The sequence below is a fragment of the Gymnoscopelus microlampas genome (assembly GCF_963454915.1).
Source record: "Gymnoscopelus microlampas genome assembly, chromosome: 6".
Taxonomy (NCBI): Eukaryota; Metazoa; Chordata; class Actinopteri; order Myctophiformes; family Myctophidae; genus Gymnoscopelus; species Gymnoscopelus microlampas.
In genome coordinates, this window is record NC_139943.1 from 11869635 (window position 1) to 11882681 (window position 13047).

Genomic DNA, 13047 nt, shown 5'->3' on the forward strand with positions numbered 1-13047 from the left:
ACAAAGTAATTAGTAACTAAAGCTGTCAGATAATAGTAGTGGATTACAGATGGTAGTGGGTATACAATATTTACCTCTCAGATCAAGTGGAGTAGAAAATGTAGAAAAAAATGGAAATACTCAAGTTAGTAAAGTAGCTTTAAATTGTACAGTAGTACAGCACTTGAGTAAATGTACTTAGTTACTTTCCACCTCTGGAGGCACGTTCCCAGGAACAGGGCAGTTTTTTTGCGTGTTGAAAGGGATAATTGCTCATCTGAGCTCACCCAAGATGGCTCACTTTCTTTCCAATGGCAATATAAACTTCTGCTGCATTCTTGGGAGAAGAGTTATGTTGACCTCTCCGTCTCTCCGAGTGTGCGTGCGTGCGTGCGTGCGTGCTTGCGTGTACTTGTATTACTATACTTGTCAGGACCAAAAGTACAATCGAATTTGAGTCACACGTCCACGCGTGCGTGCGTGCGTGCGTGCGTGAGTGTTTGTGTGCATGCATGTGTTTGTGTGTGTGTGTGTGTGTGTGTGTGTGTGTGTGTGTGTGTGTGTGTGTGTGTGTGTGTGTGTGTGTGTGTGTGTGTGTGTGTGTGTGTGTGTGTGTGTGTGTGTGTGTCTGTGTGTGTCCAAATGCATACTCATGCTTGTGCAAATGTGTCCATATGCGTATATAGCACGCATATGGCATGTACTGTAGCATGTATGACTGTGTGTGTGTGTGTGTGTGTGTGTGTGTGTGTGTGTGTGTGTGTGTGTGTGTGTGCGTGTGCGTGTGTGTGTGCGCGCGTGCGTGAGAAGGGGGGGGGTGGGGGGGTTTGAAGTGACATTTGCAAAGGGAGGGGTGGAAACTACAGAGGTCTTTGAGTGGGAGAATCATGTGGGAGAAGCAAAGGAGGAGACGGGAGGAGGAGGGGGGGTGGTGGGGGGGGTTGTCAGGTCATTTCAAGCCGTGTTTGAACGTCTGTGAGTCAGGCCTCAGCAATGAGGAGGGGGGTGTATACTGGAGGCTGTGAATGAGAGTGCTTATGTTTATGTGGGTCACCGGGCTCCCTTTTAACCCCTCGCTTTGCAGGCCTTTTTAGCAGGAAGCGTGGGCGACCCCCACCTCACGTTCGTGGCCTGACCGACCCCAAGCATAAGTCACTGTGTGTGCCGGGAAGAAGGGAAGGAAGTCAAACACGCCACCACCTACCTACCTAGTGCCAGAGAGTCTTTGTAATATACGCTCATGTCAATGTGGAGGTTCCCCCGGCCGACCGTGCACGGAAAAAAAGAGAAAGAAAGCCCCCCCCCTCCAATAATTGCTGTGTTTACATAGGAGGGAAGGGCCAGGGGGGGGGGGGGGGGGGTGTGTTCGGACGCATGAGGCTGTTATCTCTATAGCCCCACACGGTGGAGGTTAATTGGAGTGAGATCCTCTCGCTAAAAAAGCACGCGATTCCCCAACCTGTGGGCCGGAGTCCGCTGGTGGGTCGTGAGGATATTGTAAAGTGGGCCCACCAAAATAAGTGGTAAAAACACTAAGATTTTAATATGATAATGTAACAGAGTGGTTCACTACCTCAGCCTGATGGCCTGAAAGTCTAATATCTCACCCGAGTAATGGGGATATCCCTTTGGTTTAGCGGTTAAGATGTTGGCTCTCCACGCGGGAGACCCGGGTTCGAATCCCAGGCGTTACAATAACATTGAAGTTTAGAATATATATAATATGGCCCGGGCCCGCGCACCTAGGCTCATAAGCAGCCTGACAGCGCACCGCGGGTTCGAGTCCCGTTCTCGACGGTCTTTGCTGCATGTTTCCTGTCCATACTATGAAACTATAAATAAAGACAGAAAAAGACCCAAAAATATCTTTAAAGGTTTCAGTGTGATAGTCCTATAAATAGGAACTTAAAATATATTCTGTTTTGTTCAATTGATGCAAGCCGGGAACACAATGGACTGATTGATCACCAAAAATAATCATGCTCTGAAAATGCATGCGGCCCACCACCCATGGGTCAGATGGTTGGACCGCGAAGTCTTTTGATATGCAGAGAAAGGTTGGATAAAACCCAGCGCTAAAAAAACCAAAACCTCATAACCAAAGTCCTCACTCCTCTGCAGGTCGGGAGGGAAAGTGAATCACATGTAAACTGTCTATGACATTTCTCGGACGGCCAAAGGTTTGTGGAGGAAGTCTTGGTGTTTAGCATCACATGCATGCACAGCACACAAATCACCCTTCCTGTTTATGCAGCTGTTTTATTCAGAGGGAATTCCAGAGACAACAGCAGCTACTCTCTGGGCGCTGCTGTGTGAATTACAAGCAACACAGGAACGTTTCAGGCCACAAACAGACACTGTTAAGTGCACCTGGTGCACCTCGGCCAAAGGCTGTAAGTCATGAACAAGACTGTGACAATAAAGGTGCAAGCTGGATGTAAGTCATGAACAAGACTGTGACAATAAAGGTGCAAGCTGGAAGATTATAGAGGCTGTGATTCCAAGGACAGACTGAAAAACTAGTAAACAACATGCCTCCAAAAATGACTAGTGAGGCTTATTTAGGCAGTGGTGGAAAAAAGTACACAATTTCTTTACAAAGAAACACTCTGTTACAAGTAAAAGTCCGTATTTGGCATCAAAATATAGCCCAAAGTACCAAAAGTAAAAGTATTGACTTTGCACAATATCCCGTTTCACAAGGTTTCATACAATGTATACAATGAAAATAGCAGATCTACAAGCTCACAACGCGTCGCATCACAACGCCTTGTAGATCGTCTAGATCGGCTGTTTTCAAATAACCAAAGTTTAAATAGGGCCGAAGTGGTTAATGTATGTATTTGTAATAATTCTAATCTAGAAAGTAGCTAGTAACTAAAGTTTTCAAGAAAGTACAATATTTGCCTCTGGGAGATGTAAAAGTATTGAAAATTGGAAATACTTGAGATGCTTGAAATGTATTTAGTTACTTTCCACCACTGCTTATGGGACATTGTTTTCTGTTTAGGGTTTCTATAGACCCTATAGAGAGGACAGTTCTCTGGAACAGTACTTCTCCCTGTCCGCGCTTTTTCGACATCTTGGACTCTCTATTACGTCAAATGGACCTGACTACCTGTACCATGGACTTGTTTGAGATTGTGCCACCGTGGCACCTTAATTGCACTGATGTACACACACAGATATGTATTCTTTGTCCAAAAAATGCTGAAAATAAACTGAAGTGAACTGAAGTGAACTGAATTTTCACTGTCTGCAGCCATGTTTGGTAAACGCGGCTAAAGGTAATAACGTTGAAGGTGTTTCATTTTAGTTGTTTCTTTGTGCCAACATGAAGTTAACTACAGGAGGGTCAAAGGAACAGCACTGTTCCTGTAGCCAGGAGCAGTCCAATGCTAAATGAAACATACCTAACATGTTATGTTGTGTTATTATCTTCACATGCCGGTTTGCAGCATTTACCCATCAAAATGACCAATGTCAAAAGGCTGTATACAAGAACCTATGGGGTAAAAAGCCCACAATGGTAGAGACCTGGGTGTGGAGTGAGTACTGAATATACTACGGTCATTCCTTAACCACTTTAAGCCTTATTTCCAGAAATGTCAAAAATATTTTGACATAACGACATGCCCAAAACAGGGACGCCAGGGTGAACAGTTGCTACATGTATTAGGCAGAACATTTTTCCTCTGCTCACTCTCCCATGTAGCCCCCCCTGCTTAGCATGGTGTTTGGGGCAACATCTGTCAGGCAAACGAACCCATCAGACCCTCAGTCCCCGCGGTGCAGAATGTCACAGTCTACAATACACCTTGACGGTCAGCAGACCAGTGGACCATTTAGAATCAGCCCTACAGTATATGTTCTCTCAGGGTTGGAGCTGGGGTTAGGGCTAGGCTCGGGGTTGGGGTTAGGGTTGAGATTAGAGTCATGGTTAAGGTTTAAGGAGTAGTTAACCCAAAATATTTTCTATCAATTTTGAATTCATGTAGATTTTTTTTGTTTTTGTCGCAATCCTGGGCCAATAATTTGATGACCGGGTGGCTGGTCAAGAGGAGATTCAATTGAGTCTCCTATACCGAGAACATAGGCTGAGGGAGCATGTGCTCCCGACAAGCCGTGTCGGCTAGCACTTGCTTCCAGAGTTTCGCAAACAAAGGCATCTTTTGGGACAACTCTCACCTTTGAGGGTTGTCTCTTTTGGGCCAAGTTTGCGGAATTTCTACCTCAGGAGGAGTTATGTTCTTGGCCCGGTGGGACAAGCGGCGCGGAGACCACCCTCGTCCAAACATATCAGCTCTCACGTTGTTCAAGGAGTTCATGTTTTGGTTCATAAGTCCATATTGAGCGTATTCCGTGATAGCTCGTTGACATCAGCTGCTAGGAATGTCTGTCAATGCACTAATCTTTCCCACCCTAGCTCAGTGCATAGTTCACTGCTAGCGTGTCATTAGCGCATGAAAGATCTGTGTTTTGAGAAGACGATGTGTGGGAGGTGTGTGTTACTGTCTTTGATGTTGTCAGGTCGTGAATACCTCGGTATAAATTGTTACGGTGGTCAGGAGGAACATGATATGGCAGCTCCCCACTAATCACGGAATAATCACTTTGCCAGAGAGATGATAAGAGATGGATGTGGTTAGTGAAAGGAGGAGAAAAAAAGGCTTATGAAGAACCTTTTTTGCATTAAAATTGATGGGATGGGAGACGATTTAGTCTCTGAAGACAGTAAATCTCCTTTATCTGAAGAGTTCATCTATAAAACACTACATATTCATTTGGGGGGAGGGCGGCCGTCTAAATTAAAGACCATACAATGTATGTCAAAGTGACACCATTTGATTAGCCACAGGTTTAGGTTACCTAGGCTACTATCCTTTTACAAAGTGCAATAATGTGTTTTTCATTTTTGCACCATCAATCATTTTGGAAAAATAGGTGACGCTCATTGTTTCTAATAGAGATATGTACTGTAGATATAGAAAGGCATGATAGATGTCTCGTTTTGGAACGGCAAGCTAGTGGTGGAAAAAGTACTGAATTTTTTTACTCAAGTAAAAGTATCAATACCACAATGTAGATGTACTTTGTTACAAGTAAAAGGCCTATGTTCAAAATGTCACTTGAGTAAAAGTACAGAAGTTAAGTATTGGCATCAAAGATACTTAAAGTACCAAAGTACTATTAATGTTTGAAAATAGCAGATCTACAAGCTCACAACGCGTCGCGATGCGACGCGTTGTGAGCTTGTAGATCGGCTATTTTCAAATAGCCTACGTGTAAAATAGGGCTAAAGTGGTTATTGTGTGTTTTATAATATAATAATTTACATTTACAAAGTAATAGTAACTAAAGTTTTCAAATAATTCTAGGGTAGTAAAAGTATAATATTTGCTTCTGAGATGTAGTGGAGTAGAAGTAAAAGTATTGAAAATGGGAAATACTCCAGTAAAGTAAAAATTCCTCAAAAGTGTACATGTACTTAGTTACTTTACACCACTGCTGTAGATAGAGAAAGACATGATAGATGTCTCATTTTGGAACGGCGAGCTCCTCTTCACCCAATTCTTCCCTTCCACTCACTCTCCACCATTTTCCCTTTTTTTCCTCCCCTCTTTCTCGCTCCTTTCCCTTTCTTCCTTTGTTTACCATCTTCTTCCTCTTTTCACTCTTCTCGGTAAACCGCAGGAGCAGGCGTCTAGTTTTTGTTCCCCACCCTGTCTTTGACTCTCTCCTCCGCCACCCGTTGCCCCTGGCACTCCAGTTGTTTGAACCCTCTAATATCCTTCAGCTGTCCAGAACAAAGGGCCCGGCGCTCGCTCACTTTGCATCCCTCCTTTCCCTCCCTCTCTCCCTCTATCTGTTCCATTTTCTTTACTTCCTTTCTTGCTTTACCCCCCCCCCCCCCCTCTCTCTCTCTCCCTTTCCCTCTCTCTCTCTCTCTCTCTCTTGCTATCTTCATTATCTCTCGCTAGGATTTCTGGACCTGGTATAGAGAAGACAGTCCTCTGGAACAGTTTAGCGTCCTTCACACACACACACACACGCACACGCACACGCACACGCACACGCACACACACACACACACGCACACGCACACGCACACGCACACACGCACACACGCACACACGCGCACACACACGCACACACATGCTCACACATTTCATCCCGCTACTCGACAGCCCCTTCTTAACCATCTGTCCCACTCAAAGGGGATCTTCCTCTCTGATGATGACACCCTCACATCCTTTCTTCTCTCCATCAGCCCCCAACCTCCCCCCCCCCTCCCCGACCATTCGGATCCCCAGACAGGTTGTGAGAGTGTTGCGTGCGACGGGAAGAAGTATAGTCTTTCGTCAAGCCTGCACAAGTGAAAGGGGGGGGTGGGGGGGTTTTGGGGAGTGGGGGGGGGTCAGATTTGTGGGTATAAGGAGGAGTGAAGAGAGCCGTGGAGGGATGGAGTGGGGGGGTGTGGGGTGGTGTGGGGGTTCTAGACTGCTGGGAGAGATCCATTTTCAAAGGGCTATCTTTTCATTTGTTTTCCTTCAACATCTTACTGCTGTTTAAGATGAAGAAAAAGAAACGGGTGGAGTTGAGAATAAGATGAAAGTGGACGCACAAACACACACGCAAGCACGTGCATGCACGCACGCACACACGCACGCACACACACGCACACGCACACGCACACGCACGCACTCACACACACACACACGCACACACAGACACACCCATACACACGCACGCACACACGCACGCACACACGTTTGTATTGCTACAATACTTGTGAGGACATCAACATTTTATGATGGCAATTTCATGAATAAAATAAATAGAACTCTTACATAATATGCCATTTAAAAAAAGAAATAGTTACATTTCTTGCCATTGTAAGTTGTAACCCTGACCCAAGTTCACTGCGATATGTTGTGAGCTTGTAGATCGGCTATTTTCAGTGTTTGACACTGATGCGCAACTAAGCATACATCAGGCATAACAGTAACTCGTACCCTTAAACCTGACCTCTAAATGTCTAATCCTAACCTTAACTTGTGCCCTTAAACCTGACCTCTAAATGTCTAATCCTAACCTTAACTCGTACTCCTAAACCTGACCTCTAAATGTCTAATCCTAACCTTAACTCGTACACTTAAACCTGACCTCTAAATGTCTAATCCTAAACCTTACCCACAAGCTGAATCTTGTCCTAATTCTAAGCCTATCTCCCCAAATCTTTATTACCCATTTCTCTTGAGAGGACACAGGAAAGTTGTCCTCACAATGGCTGTTTCTCAAATTCCACTATAATATATTTGGTCCTCACAAGTATGTAGTACAAAGACACAGACACAGACACACGCACGCACGCACGCACGCACACACACACACACACACACACACACACACACACACACACACACACACACACACACACACACACACACACACACACACACACACACACACACACACACACACACACACACACACACACACGCTCACACATCCAGATGGCGATCATCACACATGACAGGGGGAATCTTTCAGGAACGACTCATCAGCTTATAACCAAAGACAACCCCACCACCACCACCCCACCCCATCAGCCACCACCCCCAACAGACCACAAACTGCCAAGAGAAGATGTGTTATCTCTATCTGTGCATCTGTGTTGCACGGCAAAGTGGCGGCATTCACATCACAAATGTCACCCTAAGTGAGCATCAAAGGGAGAACTCACCTGCGAGTTTGCAGGAGTGGTTTTGCTTTTGTTTGAAACTCAAACCCTTTGCCGAGGTGGAGGAGAACCGCTCCGCCTCTCATCTGGTCTTGGCAGGCAGCAGTGAGGCTGATACGTGTCAGGGACGTTGCCCCCTTTTTTGTGCTTTAAATCAAACCAAGGTGCGTGTATTTACCCCGCACACACACACAGTACACCCCGAGGCAGGCAGCTTTTAATCCCCCTCATCATCAGAGGAATAGACAAAGAACCCTCACAGTTCTTCAACAGGCCTGTCAGCTCCAGGATCCCCCCCACCTCCCTCCCTCCACCCAGAAAAAAAAGGACATTTTCATTTATCTGGGGGAATCATCTGCTTATTATAAGCGACTTTGGGCTTATTTTTTCTGTAAAGTTGCTTGTAAATATTGGTAGTTGCGGGTTGCGTTTTTTTGGGGCTTGTTTCTAAAGTGTGGTCGCTTTCCTAGTGCTGTTTAAACCAGTGTTTCCGAAACATGTCAAGGACCCCCAAATTAATATGTAAAATGTGTCCGCATATACCCATCTGAAAACATTTTGTGCCAGGGACGCCTGTTCCAGATTTTGTTGTTAAAATGTTTAAAAAATACGTCAATTTTTGTATTTTTTTCTGCAATTTTACAATTGCAGATCTACAAACTGTGACGTGTTGTGAGCTTGTAGATCGCCTATTTTCAAATAGCCGATGTGTATATATATATATAGGTTTAAAGTCCTTATGTGTTAGTCGCTTCTTTTGGGCTTGTTTTCATAGACCTGGTTGCTTATTTCTCACGCCAAATCTGGCAACACTGAATCTCCATTGTAAAGGAACTATTCTATATTGTAAATGCAAAGGGAGGCACGTCGAAGAAGCCCCCTGGCATGGAGAGTATAACATATATATGTCGAGGGGAAGGGTCAGCACTCACAGAGAGATTACCTCAGTGGTTAGCACTTCATTACCTTGTGTCTCACGTTGTTTTATGTGCACGCCTGTGTCTTAGGTGGGCTGTAATGGGATCGTAGATGTCAGGGCCCCACATGCTCATGGGAATTTTTTTTCCCTCTCTTCCTTTTTTTCCTCCTTCTTCTTTCTTTTCTTTAAGAGACAACGGTAGATGGACCACCCTGACGGGTGGGGGGTGGGGGGGTCACTGGGTTTTTTACTGCTTTTGCTATCGGGACGTGGCGAAGGTTCAAAGAGGGCAGATAAAGAGGTCCTCGATAAACGGTGCTCAAAGCGGTTGCTGTTCGGAGGAGGATAATCCCTTGTTTTCTGAGTTGAACTTTGGCAGGCCAAACCCAACGGCTGGCGGAAATGCAAGAGCAGGTGAATTTGATTATCCGCTAACAGGTTAAATGTACTGGCACTAAAATGTCCTAATGAGCTCAAATCTCATTTTGAGAGCAGACACCAGGAATTCACAGCTGACTTGGGTCGACCTGTTGATACACTGACCCAAACACTGGGTCATATTGTGGCGAGCAAGCAGGGAGAGAGCAGGAGAGTTCACTTTCTAAATGGCATGTAGTCGGTGTCGGGTGGAAGCCATTATGTCCAAAACCGGTACTTTTCAGGAAATGGAAACCAGTGGATTCAATGAAGTTATTATTTAGCTACAGGATCTTGGTACTTTTCATCTGTTAAATATTCATAATACCCACCACAGACAGACGAAATCACTTCAAACCTGGCGTTCTTATTTTGGGGGAAAATGTTTCCAAAACTTTCCAAAATTATTTTCCTTCCTGTACTGTAAGTATAAAATGACCAATACCGTGAAACATGGAATTACATGGTTTCTGCACAACAATAAACATTGCTGCCTGGACTATGCAACACCTTTCTGTCTTATCTAACTGTACCTCAGTGATTCTAAAAAAATCAAAAACACTTTGCTAGTTTGGGATGGCTCAAGGTAGAAGATAGAAGATAAGCAAATATCAATGGCATTGGTATGTAAACTAGTGCCCTCAATGCCCTCATACCTGTCTAACTACTTCTCTAAAATGAGTGACACCCACAGCCACAGCACTAGAGGGAGCGTCCATGATCTGGTGCCACCCAAATGTAGAACAGACATGGGAAAGCTCTCATTCTACTACTCTGCCACCAAAAAGTGGAATGCCCTGACACCATCCATCACTGGTTTCTTTCAAAAATGTGCCCAAATCAGTAGACCAAAGGGAGGTAAATTCCCATCGAAAGAAGGTGTCATTCTTTTTCTGTAAAGTTGCTTGTATTATTATTATTATACAAATTCTAACTAATAAAGTATTCAATCAATCAATAAAAAAAAAAATCAGAACATGCACAAATGAGCACCCCCATCTCCCCTCCCCCACCTGCCCCCCCCCCCCCGCATGCCCTGCCCTGCCCTCCCCTCCCCTCCCCTCCGTGTGAAACAGCTTTTTACTTCCAGATAGCGAAGGAGGAAGAGGAAGCTAGGACAGGGAAGCAGAAGGCCACACCCTGACTCAAATCAAATCAGCATCCATGTCAGTTTGAAGATGGCCAGTCATCTGGCATGGATGATAAGGGCACCATGCATGTGAAAGAAGGGAGCCATTGTGAAAGGGGGGGGGGGGGAGTTGGCAGAGCGTGAGAAAGTGGAGACGGTAGAGATAGTGATGTTACAACATGGTTGTTTGTTGTTGCGTGCATGGTGGCATATAACTAGCCACACAAAACTGTAGACACGGAAAACAGCACTTATATACGGGCTGCAAAACAATGTGGAAGAGCCATGCACGGTATAATTGCTAGACTCGCTCTTTCAAAATGACCATGCGCTGACTGAGACAGAAACCATGCAGGTTAAGGCTATATATATGTATATGTATAGGCCTATACATTCTTTTTTTTCTGTGTGTGTGTGTGTGGGGGGGGGGGGGGGTTCAACAGAATAGAGCTGGTTGGGAGTTTCCCCTAGCCGGTATTGGGACAAATTTAACTTTATACGAAAGGAGTGGGGAGAGAGGAAAATGGCTGTGAATGGAAAGAGAGAGAGAGAGAGAGAGCGAGAGAGAGAGAGAGAGAGAGAGCAGAGGGAACCAAAAAAAAAAAGAAAAGGGGAAAAAGAAACTTTAATCACAGAAACACTGACCCAGAAAAAAATAAAAAAGGAGAGGCAGTCAGACACAAGTGGAAACCAGAGGAATGTTAGCCAGCTGGGAGATGCATACATCCCTCCATCCATCCATCCATCCATCCATCCAGCTACTACTGCTGTATTTCTACTTAAAGCCATGCAGGGCTGAGTTGGGGGGGGGGGGTGAGAGTTGGACAGATGGGGGCAGGGGTTGTTGCAAGAAAAAGAAAAAAAAAACATTAAAAAAGGAAAAGAAAAAAGAAGAGAAAAAAAACTCAAACCAAATTGAAGGATGAGCTAAAACCAGCAGCACTAAAACGCTGTGGCCGTGGTGGGCCCGAGTCCTGGAGAAACCAGGCCGCACATCTCTGAGCCTCGGCCAAGACCGACGTGCTCTGCTTCCCAAGCCTTCCATCCCTCCCTCCTGAGTCCTCCCTCCCTCCATCCCTCCCTACCGTCCGTCCTGTGTTTCACACTCCGGGGAGGGAGGGATAAAGAGACACACACACACACACACACACACACACACACACACACACACACACACACACACACACACACACACAGAGAGAGAGACACACAGAGAGAGATTGCAGACCAGCAGGCAGGTTTAATTACCTGACTGGATGGTTAGCTTTTTGACAGGCGGGCCACAGCGTCTGACGGCCTTCCTCCCCGTCTCTCTCCTCCTCCTCCTCCTCCTCCTCTCTCAGATCGACCCCGTCCTCCTCCTCCTCCCCTCCACCATACTAGTGGAGAGCTTCAAAAACCCACATCCCCTCTCACTGGGAGCCGGGGCCAATTAGCGGTGTTAGCATCTCTGCTAACATGGCTGACGATTCACTTTTCATGCTCTCTCTGACTCTAAATAATGTAGCTACTAACGCTAACAAGAACAAGATGGGGTTAGAGTATCTATCCATGTGATGCATACTTCATTGTCTTCTTAACCACTTGAGCCCTACATTATTATGAAATGTGACAATAGTGTAAGCGACGTGGGTGTGGGTGCAGAATAGACTCAATTCAACACGGTAATAGGTTCTTCTCAATAACTTTTACTAAAGTCTCTCGACCAAACAGTACAGTCCAACAGACGTAAACAATGAATGAATGGAATTCCCTGGTCGCGCTCTCTCGCTCTTCTTCTCTCCTTCCCTCTCTAGCTTTTCCCCACAGCGCCCCCAGCGGAAACTCTCATACTGAACAGTGGTTATTTCTTATAACCTAACAATACTCCATGGCTGCATTTCACTCTTACAATAGCAGATCTACTGCTTAACCCTAACCCTAACCCTAAATCCTAACCCTAAGGTAAGTGGGGAACATAGAACCCGGGGAACATAGAATCTGGGGAACATAGGCATGACACTTTCACAACACGCCTTCAACAATGCAACAGAAAATGTGAGCTTGCAAATTGGCTATTTTAGAAATTCGGGAAATTTTGAAAATGTTGAGAAAAACAAAAAAATATTTTTAAAATGTTTGAAATGTTTTGAAAACTTCCGCCTATATAATGACATGTCCAAAATAGGGACGCCAGGTGTAAAGAACAAAGCGGTGACTGACAAGACGTGCATGCTATTGGAAGCATTTCCTTAGCCTTTGGCTTCCTGAAGAGGCAAAGGTCAACATGTAAAAGTGTTTTTAAGAGCCTTAAGTCTCTGCCCCGTCATGTTTGTTTGGTTTTAGTTTCGTCTTCACACTCAGGGAAGTGTGTCCTAATCACACTCAGGGAATCCCCTCCCAAACCGGATGAACTCTTGTTGGCTTTTGGAAGGGCCGTGTTGATCTCATTAAATATGATGGAGAGGTATGTAATGTACGCCCCATTGCCTTGGATGTTGGCCCGAGGGGGGGGAAGTCTAGTAGAGCAATGATTTACCAGAATGACAAGAGCCAGTATTGCTCTGAACGGGCCTGTCATTCGAGAGCGGTTAAGGTGATAGATAAAGAAAAGCTTCAGGCACAGATGACTAAATATCCACAATTGTTCATACAGTTCCAGGCATTCCTATCATTATTGCCGCGGTCGCTGCGAAAACCTTGTATGTACAAAACCATTAGTCTTCAGGAAATGGAAAAGAACCTTATTATTTAGTCGCAAGCTCTTGCTAATACCTTTCCTTGGTTCAATAATTAAAAAGCCCACACAGACACACTTTCACTTTCAAAATGTTTCTTAAAATAGCTGGAAAAAAGCAGATCTACAAGCTCACAAAGCAC